This window comes from Colobus angolensis, unplaced genomic scaffold (genome assembly GCF_000951035.1).
Source record: "Colobus angolensis palliatus isolate OR3802 unplaced genomic scaffold, Cang.pa_1.0 Scaffold6, whole genome shotgun sequence".
Lineage (NCBI taxonomy): Eukaryota > Metazoa > Chordata > Mammalia > Primates > Cercopithecidae > Colobus > Colobus angolensis.
In genome coordinates, this window is record NW_012119598.1 from 5,578,658 (window position 1) to 5,591,146 (window position 12,489).

Sequence of the window (12,489 nt, forward strand, 5' to 3'; positions counted from 1 at the left end):
GCCTCGGCTTCCCAAAGTGCTGGGATTACAGGCGTGAGCCGCTGTGCCTGGCCACAAAAAAAAAAATTTAAACAAGAGTCTGTACTATCTGGTTAGATTTGTTAGATTCAAGGGTGTCTATAACAATTCGGCCCCATTCTCTGCAGGCACACGCATGAGAGGCAACGGTGGATGCTTGTGGTCCATTAACTGTTACGTGATAGCAGAGGTTTGGGATTGTAGGGCAAGGGAGACCCAATTTCATGTGCAACGGCTTCCTTGTGAGTAATAGTCCATCGTCCACCATTGTAATATCACTGAAATGTCCAAGTGATTTCTTCAGGGTCTGCAAATGCAAGGTAGCCTAGCCAGGTGTGTGTCTGGAGTCCCTGAGCTTTCTAGGGATGCTGCCTGTGCAGGATCCTGACTTGCCAGTGGGCCTGATGAGGCCCCCAATCCCGACTGGGGCAGAGACAGCCATCCACTTCTGTTGGGAAACTGTCTGACTTAACTGAAACCAGATGGGGCTGGGTGCTCCTTCATCAGCTACGCAAGCAGTGATAAGCCGTGGCAAGAACGAGCCACTATTGTGGATGGTGTATTTTCATGTGATTATGTGGAATTTTATACAGCTCCTTCTAATAAGGGGAAAGAAAAAACCTCATTTACCTCTGTTTTAAGATTTGCTTGAGGCCAGGTGCAGTGGCTCATGCCTGTAACCCCAGCACTTTGGGAGGCTGAGGCAGTAGGTTCATCGAGGCCAGGAGTTCAAGACAAGCCTGGACAACAAAGCAAGACCCCATCTCTATAAAAAAATTTTTAAAAATTAGCCAGGCCTGATGGCACACACCTGTAGTCCAAGCTACTCGGGAGGCTTAAGTGGGAGCATCGCTTGAGCCAAGGAGTTTGAGGCTGCAGTGAACTATGGTGGCACCACTAGACTCCAGCCTGGATGATAGAGTGAGATCCTGTCTCTTAACACAACAAAACAACAAATTAGAAAAAACATTTGCTTGAGCAACGTGCCTGGTGGAATATTAGGGATGACTAACAGATTTCTGTGAATGTGGTTTTGACAGTGTTTATTTACACTGAAAATTACTGCAGTCCAAGCCCAGCCTTCAGATGTCTCCTGGTTTTTAAACAGGGTAATTCTATGTGTGTGGCTTGAAAATGTCTGTTCAACTCTGAAGATTTTCTTGTACTTTTTGTTTGCTGCGCAACTGTATGGTTATGTTTCTGTATGTATTACACCTAAAAATTGTGGAACCAAAGCCCTGATTTGAATACAGAATGTAAGCAATGTGCCACTTTAAAAGAGATCACTGAAGGGGGAGGGGGATGAAGAGGAGTTGGTTAATGGGTAAAAATATACAGTTAGATAGAAGGAATATGTTTAATATTCGGTAGTACTGGAGGGAAAGTATAGTTCACAATAATTTACTGTATTTAAAAATAGCCAGGAGAGAAGATTTGTAATGTTTTCAACACCAAGATAATTGTTTGAGATGATGGATAGCACAGTTACCCTGATATGATCATCACACATATTATACAGGTATCAAAATAGCACATGTACCCCCAAATATGTACAACTATTATATATCAATTAAAGATTTAAAATAAAAGTGATCATTGTGTCTACAAACATTTTTTGGTGCTCACAATCGGGGAGAGGGTGTGAGTCTGGCATCTAGTGGTAGAACTCCTGGGCGCTGCTAAACAGCTCCTCATAATAAAGAATTATTTGACCTAAAACCTGTTAAAGGAAAAACCTTAGACAAATTAAATTTAACAGAGTTTAACCAAGCAAAGAACTATTCATGAGTCAGGCAGCCTGGGGACTAGAATAGATTCAGAGAGGCTTCCAGTGCAACCACGTGGTAGAAGAAGATTAATGATAAGATTAAAAGATTAATGATAAGATTAAAAGAAAAAGGCAAGTGACGTACAGAAGATGGAAGTGAAGTACGGAAACAGGCAGATTGGTTACAGCTTATTGCCTTATTTGAAGCTGATTTCAACAGTTGGCTGCCTGTGATTAGCTGAAACTCAATGATTGGCACAAATGTAGGTTACAGTCTGTTTACATATCCAGTTAGGTTACAGTGCACTATGTACAGAAAAACCTCTAGGCCAAACTTAAAATATGTAAGGAGACAGCTTTAGGATAAACAACTTAATTTAACAAACCTCATTGCTGAGGTTAAAAACCCTGAGTATTGGCCGGGTGCGGTGGCTCACGCCTGTAATCCCAGCACTTTGGAAGGCCGAGGCAGGTGGGTCATTTGAGGTCAGGAGTTCGAGGCCAGCCTGGCCAATGTGGTGAAACCTCATCTCTACTAAAAATACAAAAATTAGCAAGGCATGGTGGCTCACCCCTGTCGTCCCAGCTACTCGGGAGGCTGAGGCAGGAGAATTGCTTAAGCCCAGGAGGTGGAGGTTGCAGTGAGCCAAGATCGCACAAAGCACTACAGCCTGGGCGACAGAGTGAGTCTCCATCTCAAAAAAACAAAAAACAAAAGAAAACAAAAAAAAACCCCGGGTATTATGCCAAAGTAGATTTCCTGATTTTGACAATGTACTATGATTACAAAAGACATTTTCATTGTGGAGATCTGTGTGAAGGGTATATGGGGTATATGGGACCTCTGTGTGCTATTTCTGCAATTTCTTGTGAGTTTTAAACCACTTCACAATAAGTTACAATAATAAAAATTAAACAAAACCTTTAAAAAAAAAAGAGATAGAAAAAACTACCACAAGGTGGGTGCAGTAGCGCATCCCTGTAATCTCAGCACATTGGGAAACTGAGGTGGGAGGATTGCTTGAGGCCAGGAGTTTGAGACCAGCCAGGACAACATAGTGAGACCTTATATCTACAAAAAATTTAAAAATTAGCTGGGTGTGGTGGCGCACCCCTGTAGTCCCAGCTACTTGGGAGGCTGAGGTAGGAGGATTGCTTGAACCTGGGAGGTAGAGGCTGCAGTGAGTCATGATCATGCCACTGTGCTCCAGTCTGGTGATGGAGCAAGACTGTTTCAAAAAAACAAACACAAAAATCCAACCCTACCACTGAGTGGTGTATAAAGCATTGGTGAAGAAGTACCCTTAGCTATGGGGGAGGTGGCCTGTGTGGGGATAAGGCACTGGCTCCAGGACAGCGAGGCCTGCAGTTGCTACCAGCTCGCCCCTGGCTAGCCAAGTGCTTTCAGACAAGACCCTTAAAATAGTGAGAGTGAGTTTTCGTGCTTGCAAAATAGGGGCGGTAACTCCTGCCTAATACAGATCATTGTGAGCACTGAGGGAAGTTAGTTGTGAAGTGCCAAGCAAGCCGTTGGTCTCAGCATCTTTCTCTTTTCCCTCTGGCCTCTGCCAGTTTGGTTTTTTGCTGATTTTATTCTGAGGATAAACACTGTCTGGCTCCAGCTGAATGTAGGAAGCATAACTGAATCTTGCAGTTGGGAGAACAAATAACAGTAGCCCTGTGTGTGCTAACCAGACAAACTGTTTTTGCTACCTGGGCAGAAAGCATCCATTTGCTTCTTGTCCACATGGTGGGATGCTCTTAGTTTGTTTTGTGGTTTATAACAGAATACCCGGAACTGGACAATTTATAAAGAAAGGGAATTCATGTCTTACAGTTATAGAGGCTGAGGAGTCCACGGTGAAGGAGCTGCATGTGGTGAGGGCCTTCTTGCTGGTGGAGACTCCCCGAAGAGTTCTGAGGTGATGCAGAGCATCTCATGGTGAGGGGGCTAAGCAGGCGTGTTCAGGTTTCTCTTCCTCTTCTTAGAAAGCCACCAGTCTAACATATCTATATATTTGAGACAGGGTCTTGTTCTGTCACCCAGGCTGGAGTATAGTGGCATGATCATGGCTCATGGCAGCCTCGATCTCCTGGGCTAAAGTGATCCTCCAGGCTCAGTCTCCTAAGTAGCTGGGACTACAGGCATAAGCCACCACACCTGGATCATTTTTGTTGATTTTTTTTATAGAGACAGCCTCTCACTATGTTTTCCAGGCTGGTCTCTAACTCCTGAGCTCAAGGAATCCTCCTGCCTCAGCCTCCTAAAGTGCTGGGATTACAGGTGTGATCCACTGTACCCCGCCAACAAATTAATATCTTAATGGATTAATCTATTCATGATGGCAGAGCCTGCATGACCCGATCACCTCTTAAAGGCCCCTTCTCTCAATACTGCCACTTTGGGATTCAGTTTCAACAGGAGCAACGAAGGAGACAAACACTCAAACCAGCACAGATGTGTATGAAGCATGCATATCAGTATGACATCCTATACGTGGTGTACACACGCTAATCTCACTTACATACACTGCCTTTCCTTACGACAGCCTCTTCAGAGATCATCCACCCGATCCGAAGCAGCTACTCTTGAGGGGCCTCCTGTTTGGTGTCTACTCTTTTTGTTTTTGTGTGTTTTAAACAACAAAAAAATTATTTTTAGAGATAGGATCTTGCTATGTTGCCCAGTCTGGCCTTGAACTCCTGGGCCAGGCAGTCCTCCTGCCTTGGCCTCCTGAGTGGCTGGGACTACAGGGGTACACCACCGCACCCAGCTTGGACCTTCATTTCTATGGACTACTCCACACCTACATCTACAGATACAGTCTCTGCGTTTACACATCCTGCTTCATTCCAAACCCAGCCAGCTCCACACATGTAAGGAAATGGCATTTTCTTCATTCAGATGGACCGTCAGCCTCCCCATGATTGGCATTGTGAGTAGCTGGTAGGGCAGGGCCAGCAGGCCACGTGGCTCTGCTCTGCTCTGCTCAGGAGCAGTGTAGGGCCGGCGGCCTTTGGATGCAGGCTGCCCGCAGCAGAGAGCTGCTTCTCAGCCTGAATTTGGTCCAGAGATCCCTGCTTCACAATGCCATTCTCATAAGCAAACCCATTTACACACCCTCGGAGTGGGCCTGTCACTATGCAAACCTGTTTGGCAGTATCTCCTGAACCAGAACAACCTCCTGATCAGAAATCCACCTCGGTACAGGAGTGTGTACACATGAGCACCCGGAGACACACACAAGGATATTGACAGTGGCTTTATCTGCTATAGTCAAAAGCTGGAAACAATGCATGCTGTGAACGGCCCGTCTGAGGCAGGGTGGCTGGAACAGACGAGGGAGGTGCACGTCCACACGCCTCGTCGCACATCACCCGAGACACGCACCCAGCAGTGTCAGGTGGGCAGAACCCCTGGTGTCCTCACTTGTCCACTGTGTCTCTCCCTCGCTGAGGGGAATGGCTGCTTTCGACTCGGTTAGGCACTCACGGGATGTGATGCCACTTTCCTGGATGACTTTACTCAATCCTAACTCTCAGCTGGGGGTAGGCTGCAGGAACATCTATTCTTCACACCTGGTTGCTGAGAGGACTTTTCCCATGTTTGTGGTCTCTCCCCTGCCACTGCCCCCCCACTGCTGCTCATAGTCACCTGCTTGGTGGGTGACAGCCTTTGTCCACACTGACTGGTGGCATCAGCCCGTCTATCAGAGGTTCTGAGGGTGGGTCACCGCTTTCTTCTCTCTTCTTGTACCAGTGGGGGCTACAACCTGGGCAGTGCCTGTGCTTTGCAGACTCATGTTTCCCTTGGATTTGAGGGGGCTGGTTGAAGATAAACACTTATAGTTTTTTTTTTTTTTTTTTCCTAAAGACAGGGTCTCACTCTTTTATCCAGGCTAGAGTGCAGAGGCCTGATCTAGGCTCACTGCAACCTCCACCTCCTGGGCTCAAGCGATCTTCCTAGCTTAGTTTCCTGAGTAGCTGGGACCACTATAGCATGTGCCACCACACTCGGCTAATTAAAAAATATATATACACACACACACGTTATATACATATATGTTATATATATGTTATGTACATATATATGTTTTTTATATATATATATTTTTGGTAGAGATGAGGCTTCACTATATTACCCAAGCTGATCTTGAATTACTGTGTTTAAGTGATCCTCCCACCTTGGCCTCCCAAAGTGCTGGGATAGAACATTTTGACTCTCATGTTTTTCATTGTAGCCTATGCCAATTATCAAGATGACATTCTGTCTCTATAATCTTCATATTTTTTTATTTCTTTTGTTTTGAGATGGGGTCTTGCTATGTTGCACAGGCTGGCCTTGAACTCCTGGCCTCAAGCAATCCTCCCACCTTTGCTTCCTCAGTTGCTGGAATTACAGGTGTGAGTCACTGCAGCTGGAACATTATTCCTAGTTTATAGTTGAAGAAATTGACTGTCAGAAGGTTGAGTCATGTGCCAGGAAATAAGAGCCTGAGCTTGGATTTGAACCCAGGTCAATCTGACCCAGATCCACTGCTCTTAACCATCTACTCATAAAACAAATACACACACAGAGAAGACAGCATATGTGCACTTGATTCTCTCCTCCTTGGTCTCTCCTCAGGATGCAGCCCTAGACATTTGGACCCGTTAATGTCTGGACCAGACAGCCTTCCTGTTTTTACCACCTTGGACCTGTCATGGCTCTTCTGCAGGACTGAGCAGGACGAGGTCCCCTTCTCAGTAGGGAACTTACCTACTAAAAAATGGGAATTTACCTCTTGCAGGTCACAACATGGCCCCATATTTAAGTAAAAGCCAGCATGTGCCAAACTGCAAGTTACAGAAACTGATATAAGCCAGCTTGAGGAAGAAGGGGAGTTGGCTCATGGATGCTGGGTTCTTGCGTAGAATCTAAGGGCTGTGGGGCCCCTCCAGGGCCTGGAAGCCAAGACATATGGAGTTCTGGAACCAGCAGGAACGGTCCCTGCCTCATCTCTGATCTTGGCGGCTCATTCTTCTTTCCCTCCAGACCGGATTTCTCTTCTCTGTCTACATGATGGATGGAAGATGGCAGCTCTGGACCTCCCAGGCCTATGTCATCTGAGCTCCATCCAGCAAGAATCCCAGAAAGAAACAGCAGCTCTCACTCCTAGCTCTTTTTTTGTTTGTTTTTGTTTTTTTGAGATGGAGTCTCGCTCTGTTGCCCAGGCTGGAGTGCAGTGGCATAATCTTGGCTCACTGCAAGCTCTGCCTCCTGGGTTCACGCCATTCTCCTGCCTCAGCTTCCCAAGTAGCTGCGACTACAGGCACATGCCACCATGCCCGGCTAATTTTTTCTATCTTTAGGAGAGACGGGGTTTCACCGTGTTAGCCAGGATGGTCTTGATCTCCTGACCTCGTGATCCGCCCGCCTCAGCCTCCTGAAGTGCTGGGATTACAGGCGTGAGCCACCGTGTCTGGCCAACTCCTAGTTCTAAGAGAAAGTACTTGGCCTACTTGGGGACGGGTGTCATCCCAGTTCCATCAGCTGTGGTTAGAGGTGGGGATGGGGTTATGATGCAAAATGGTGGTCGAGAGCCCCCAACTCCTGTTGTGAAGGATCAAAAGGGGTTTCTGTGAACTTGGCTGATACCCCAATGTCTCTACTGCAACCAGGACACTGCAAAACACAGGCATACAGCGGTGCGTGAGGTGTGTTCCTGTGGACGTGTGTTTCTGTTAAGGGGGATGTGCTGGTGCCTGCCTCTTATTTCAGTGAGGGGCATTCTCCCTGCCAGCCTTTCAGGATCAAAGCACTGGTGTTATCTTTGCTTTGCCCCCATCCTTTATTCTGTGTCTCCGTTACTTATCCAGTCCATCATTTGGAAATGCCTTTTAGATTCATTCTTTTTTCTCCATCTGACCCATACAGACACTGCCCTCTGCCAGCCCCTAGTCCCCTCACATCCCCGTGCCTGCCACAGGGCCCTAGCTGGTCCCCCTCCTCACTCAGTGGCCACTCTGTGTATCTCTCCCTAGCTGCTCCACCTCACATCGCTGCCATACATCGCTGTTCCCTTGCATAACAGCTCCCTTTCCCACCACATAACCCCCACACCCCTGGCTCAGGTAGAAGTAGTTCCTTCTTCTGAATATTACTCCCTCCCTCTTCCAGCCCTGTTTTATCTGTGCCTCTCCCAGGGAATTTATAGAACTCGTAAAGCTATGTACATACATGTCTTAAGGACAATGCAAAATGTTCTGTGATTAAGGGATGATGCATCCATGTTTGGTCCATTTCTTCATCCCCTAAGGTATCTGGCAGTTTCTAGAAGGAATAACACAGGAGCTAACAGTTATTGCTTACTGTACATTAAACCTCGTGAAAGAACTTTATGTTACGCATTTAAAATCCTTATAGCAACCCTGCAAAGTAGGTATGTGATTAACTCCTTTTTATGAATGAGGAAACAGAAATTTGGTGAAGCTCCTTGCCCAGGATCTCACCGCCAGGAAGTGGCAGGGCTGGAAGATGAAGGAATGAATGACTTTCTAGGCTGTCCATACCTGGGGGCCACATATAGTTGACCTGCTCTTATTTTCTCAACAAGAAGCCTCTATGAACCAGGATTCAGGCAACATCGCACAGCCAGCTAGTGGCTGGGCTGGGGTTAGAGTCCCTCGTACATGAAGACATTCACTAGCTCAGACTGTCCCATCCAGTGACTACTTTCTTTTCACCATTCTCAAAACTACCACCACACCATTTTCCCTTTCTCTCTCTCTTTTCACTCTGTCCCCTAGCCTGGAGTGCAATGGTGCGATCATGGCTCACTTGCCCTCCTGGGCTCAAGTGGTCCTCCTGCCTCAGCCTCCTGATTAGCTGGGACTACAGGCGAAACACAACATCCAACTAATGTTTTGATTGTTTTTTTTTTTGAGAGTAATGTTGCCTAGGCTGGTCTTGAACTCCTGGCCTCAAGTAGTCCTCTTGCTTTGGCCTCTCAAAGTGTTCAGATTAAAGGTGTGAGCCATTGCACCTGGCCTGATTTTAGACAAGCTTCTATTTATATAGAACCACAGGGAAGTGTTGGTTATGTGTTAAGTATCTTAATGTATGCTAAAATTTGGCAAATTAATAATTTTAAACCCATTACATTCTTGAAATATGAATGGAAGAGTGTATTTGGCAACTCTTGACAAGACTTAGCCTCAGCATTGTAGTCCTTGATCATACATCCTATATGTGCTGTGTATTTCACACATGTGCATGTAAATGAAACGCTCCTTTAAGACTAGAACCAATTGTATTGTTATTAAACGGTCTCTGTATTCAAGACCAATGAAGTCACATGAATTCACTAGGTAACTAATAGAAAGTTCTAGTGAAATGTTTCAACAATATTTAACTGGCACTCCCAAACAAAGTAAATAAAGTACCTTTCTGGCTGATGGAAGAAAAAGGTTTCTATTTAGTACCATTGAACTAAGAAAGCTTATCACTTTACTACGAAGAGAAAGTGGACCATCTCTAGGCAGGTATTTTCTTGCTGAACCAGCCTCTCACTGGAAGGCTTGCATCCCTGTGGAGGTACAGCCAGAATGCCTCATGATGAACACGGGCCACGGTGTGGTCAGCACAGATATGGTCAGCCTGAGACAGGCTACTCAGACAGGCTCCAAGTGCAGGTCCAGCTCTATCGGTGTCAGTTATTCTTGTCATCTAATTTCAAGACAGCACAACACTGACTTTGCTGTTACAGCTGTGGCGTCAACGATTCCCCAGGTAAAGAATACAGTCCATTAATCTCTGAGAGTTTTCCTTCTGGGTTCTCTTCAGGGTCTTTGGAGTTAGAACTCTGCCCTTGAACAACAGCAACTGCATCCATCTTATTCCCCAAATGGATATCAACATGAGAAGCAATTTTCATCCATGGTTCCCTGCGGCACTAATAAGGGCTGCAGAAAGATTGAAAAGTGAGGATCCTATTGTTCTCAGAGGTGAGCTGAGCCACCGTGCGTATAGATTTTGGGTAAACTCTCGAAGAAAGCCTACTGGATCATAAGTCATAACTTTCTCCATCAAGTTCCAGTTTTTCTCTAGATCATTTTGTAACAACTGGCAAACATTAGAAGCAGCAGGGAGGCATCTGTCAACTCACGCTATGCACGTGGCACGGCTCCTGTTGGTGGTTCTTTTGTTCGTAATAATGAATATCCACACGGGCTCTGCCAGCTTCATCTTTGTGATCTCAGCAAATGTGTACATTCCAGAGATCCAGGCAAGATGGCTGCTTCATGGGGCTTCTGAATCACCCTGGGCCACTGACACACAGCCACTGTCACAGGGTCACAGAGCTAAGATTTGATCATGTGGGTTCAGACCCTACTTATCAAGGGACTTCTCATCCACAATTATGGGCAGGTCCTTGGGGACACGGAAGCTTTCTCCTTCTGCTTTTTGAGCCGTTATCTTTTCTTCAGCTTCTGGCATATTTATAGGTTGGTTTCAATATCTGAGATTTCTTTTGTTTTTTTTGATGGAGTCTCGCTTTGTCACCCAGGCTGGAGTGCAGTGGTGTGATCTCAGCTCACTGCAACCTCCGCCTCTGGGTTCAAGCAATTATCTGCCTCAGTCTCCTGAGTAGCTGGGATTACAGGCACCCACTGCCACTCCTGGCTAATTTTTTTTGTATCTTTAGTAGAGATGGGGTTTCACCATATTAGCCAGGCTGGTCTTGAACTCCTGACCTTGTGATCCACCCGCCTCGGCTGGCCTCCCAAAGTGCTGGGATTACAGGTGTAAGCCACTGCGCCTGGATGAGATATTCTTTTTTTTTTTTTTTTTTTTTTGAGACGGAGTCTCGCTTTGTCACCCAGGCTGGAGTGCAGTGGTGTGATCTCAGCTCACTGCAACCTCCGCCTCTGGGTTCAAGCAATTATCTGCCTCAGTCTCCTGAGTAGCTGGGATTACAGGCACCCACTGCCACTCCTGGCTAATTTTTGTATTTTCAATAGAGATGGGGTTTCACTACGTTAGCCAGGATGGTCTCGATCTCCTGACCTCATGATCCACCCACCTTGGCCTTCCAAAGTGCTGGGATTACAGGTCTGAGCCACTGCGCCCGGCCGATATTCTTTAATCTAGAAAGCAAATACTAGTTTGTATGAAGTACTTAGCAAAAACAAACAAACAAACAAAAACAAAACAAAACAAAACAAAAAAGCTCATTTTCTACAAATGTATTTTATATTTTCTGTATACTTGTTATTTTACTGTGCTTTTATTTTCACTCTTAGAAACAGGCAGCCAATATATACAGCGACCTCCCTCAAACTTTTAATGTTAATCTCATGACCAAAGTAGAACATTTCCCCTCTACCAGCCCTCCTCTTCCAATCGAAGTTACACACAAAGAGCTTTGCCTAAAAAGGGAAGTTATTTGCTCTATAGAGAGTTACAGTTAAAATCTTTATAAGGGTCTTTCAAGTTGTTTTATTCCAGTGAATTTTTTTTTTTTTTTTGATACAGGGTCTCACTCTGTGACCCAGGCTGGAGTGCAGTGGTGCAGTGGTGCAATCATGGCTCAGTGCAACCTCCGCCTCCCAGGCTCAAGTGATCGTCCCACCTCAGGCTCCAGAGCAGCTAGGACAACAGTTGCATGCCACCACACCCAGCTAATGTTTGTATTTTTTGTAGAGACAGGGTTTCACTATGTTGCCCAGGCTGTTCTCGAACTCCTGAGCTCAAGTGATCTGCCCACTTCAGCCTCTCAAAGTGCTGAGACTACCAGTTATGAGCCACCACACCCGACTCCAGTGATTTTTTAAATTATTAAATGAATAAACAATTTCTAACCCCTGGGAAGAAAAGATAAAAGCATAGAGTCAGGGCTTTCTGTTTGAAGTTGAGGCTGTTCGAAGTCAGCAGGGGGGAAAATTCCAGACGGTGGCTGCTCCTGCCTGGTCTCAGCCAGGGCCCCTTCTTAGTTCCTCAGGCTCTGCTCCTGGGACTCCTCCTAGACTCCCTGCAGCCCTCAGCACTGGTCTCCCCATCCAATCAATCACCAAGTCCTGTTGACTCGACTTTTTCTTTTCTTTCTGGTTGGTCAGCCCTTCTATCTGTAGGACACGTGATGACTGTTTCTCCAGGACTTGTCCTCTAAAGGGAGTGACCTGTATTCTGAAGATATTTGTGGAAATGTCCCCATACAGGAGACCTGCAGTTTTGGCCGTTTGTCTACCTACTCCTTGGTTTGCTATGTGGCCCTGAGAAAGTAATACATTAAAGTATTACATGAGATGCTCTCTATATTAGTTTGCTGTTACCTCATAATAATCTACCTCCAAATTCAGTGACTAATGCAACAGTTAATTATTTAGCACATGTCTGAGGGGTGGCTGAATATGACTGACCTAAGCTAGACCAGGCTAGGGGACTCTGTGGACTTCCTCGTGTGTCCGCAGGTGGACTGGGGAGCTCGGGCTGTGCTCAGCTGGGGCAGCTCTGCTCCAGGTTTCCTGTCCTCCTTGGACGGCGGCCCAGCCCAGCCAGTTCTCAGGGTGATGCTGACTCTGCTTCTGTTCAGCTGTTGTCTCTTGGTGAAGTGACCATCATCGCTTGCCTGGAATACCACACCCAATCCCCGCTCCTCCTAAAAGCTGGTCTCCCTGCATCTCTCCCAGTGTATCCCCTCAAAATCAGACAATGTGACCTT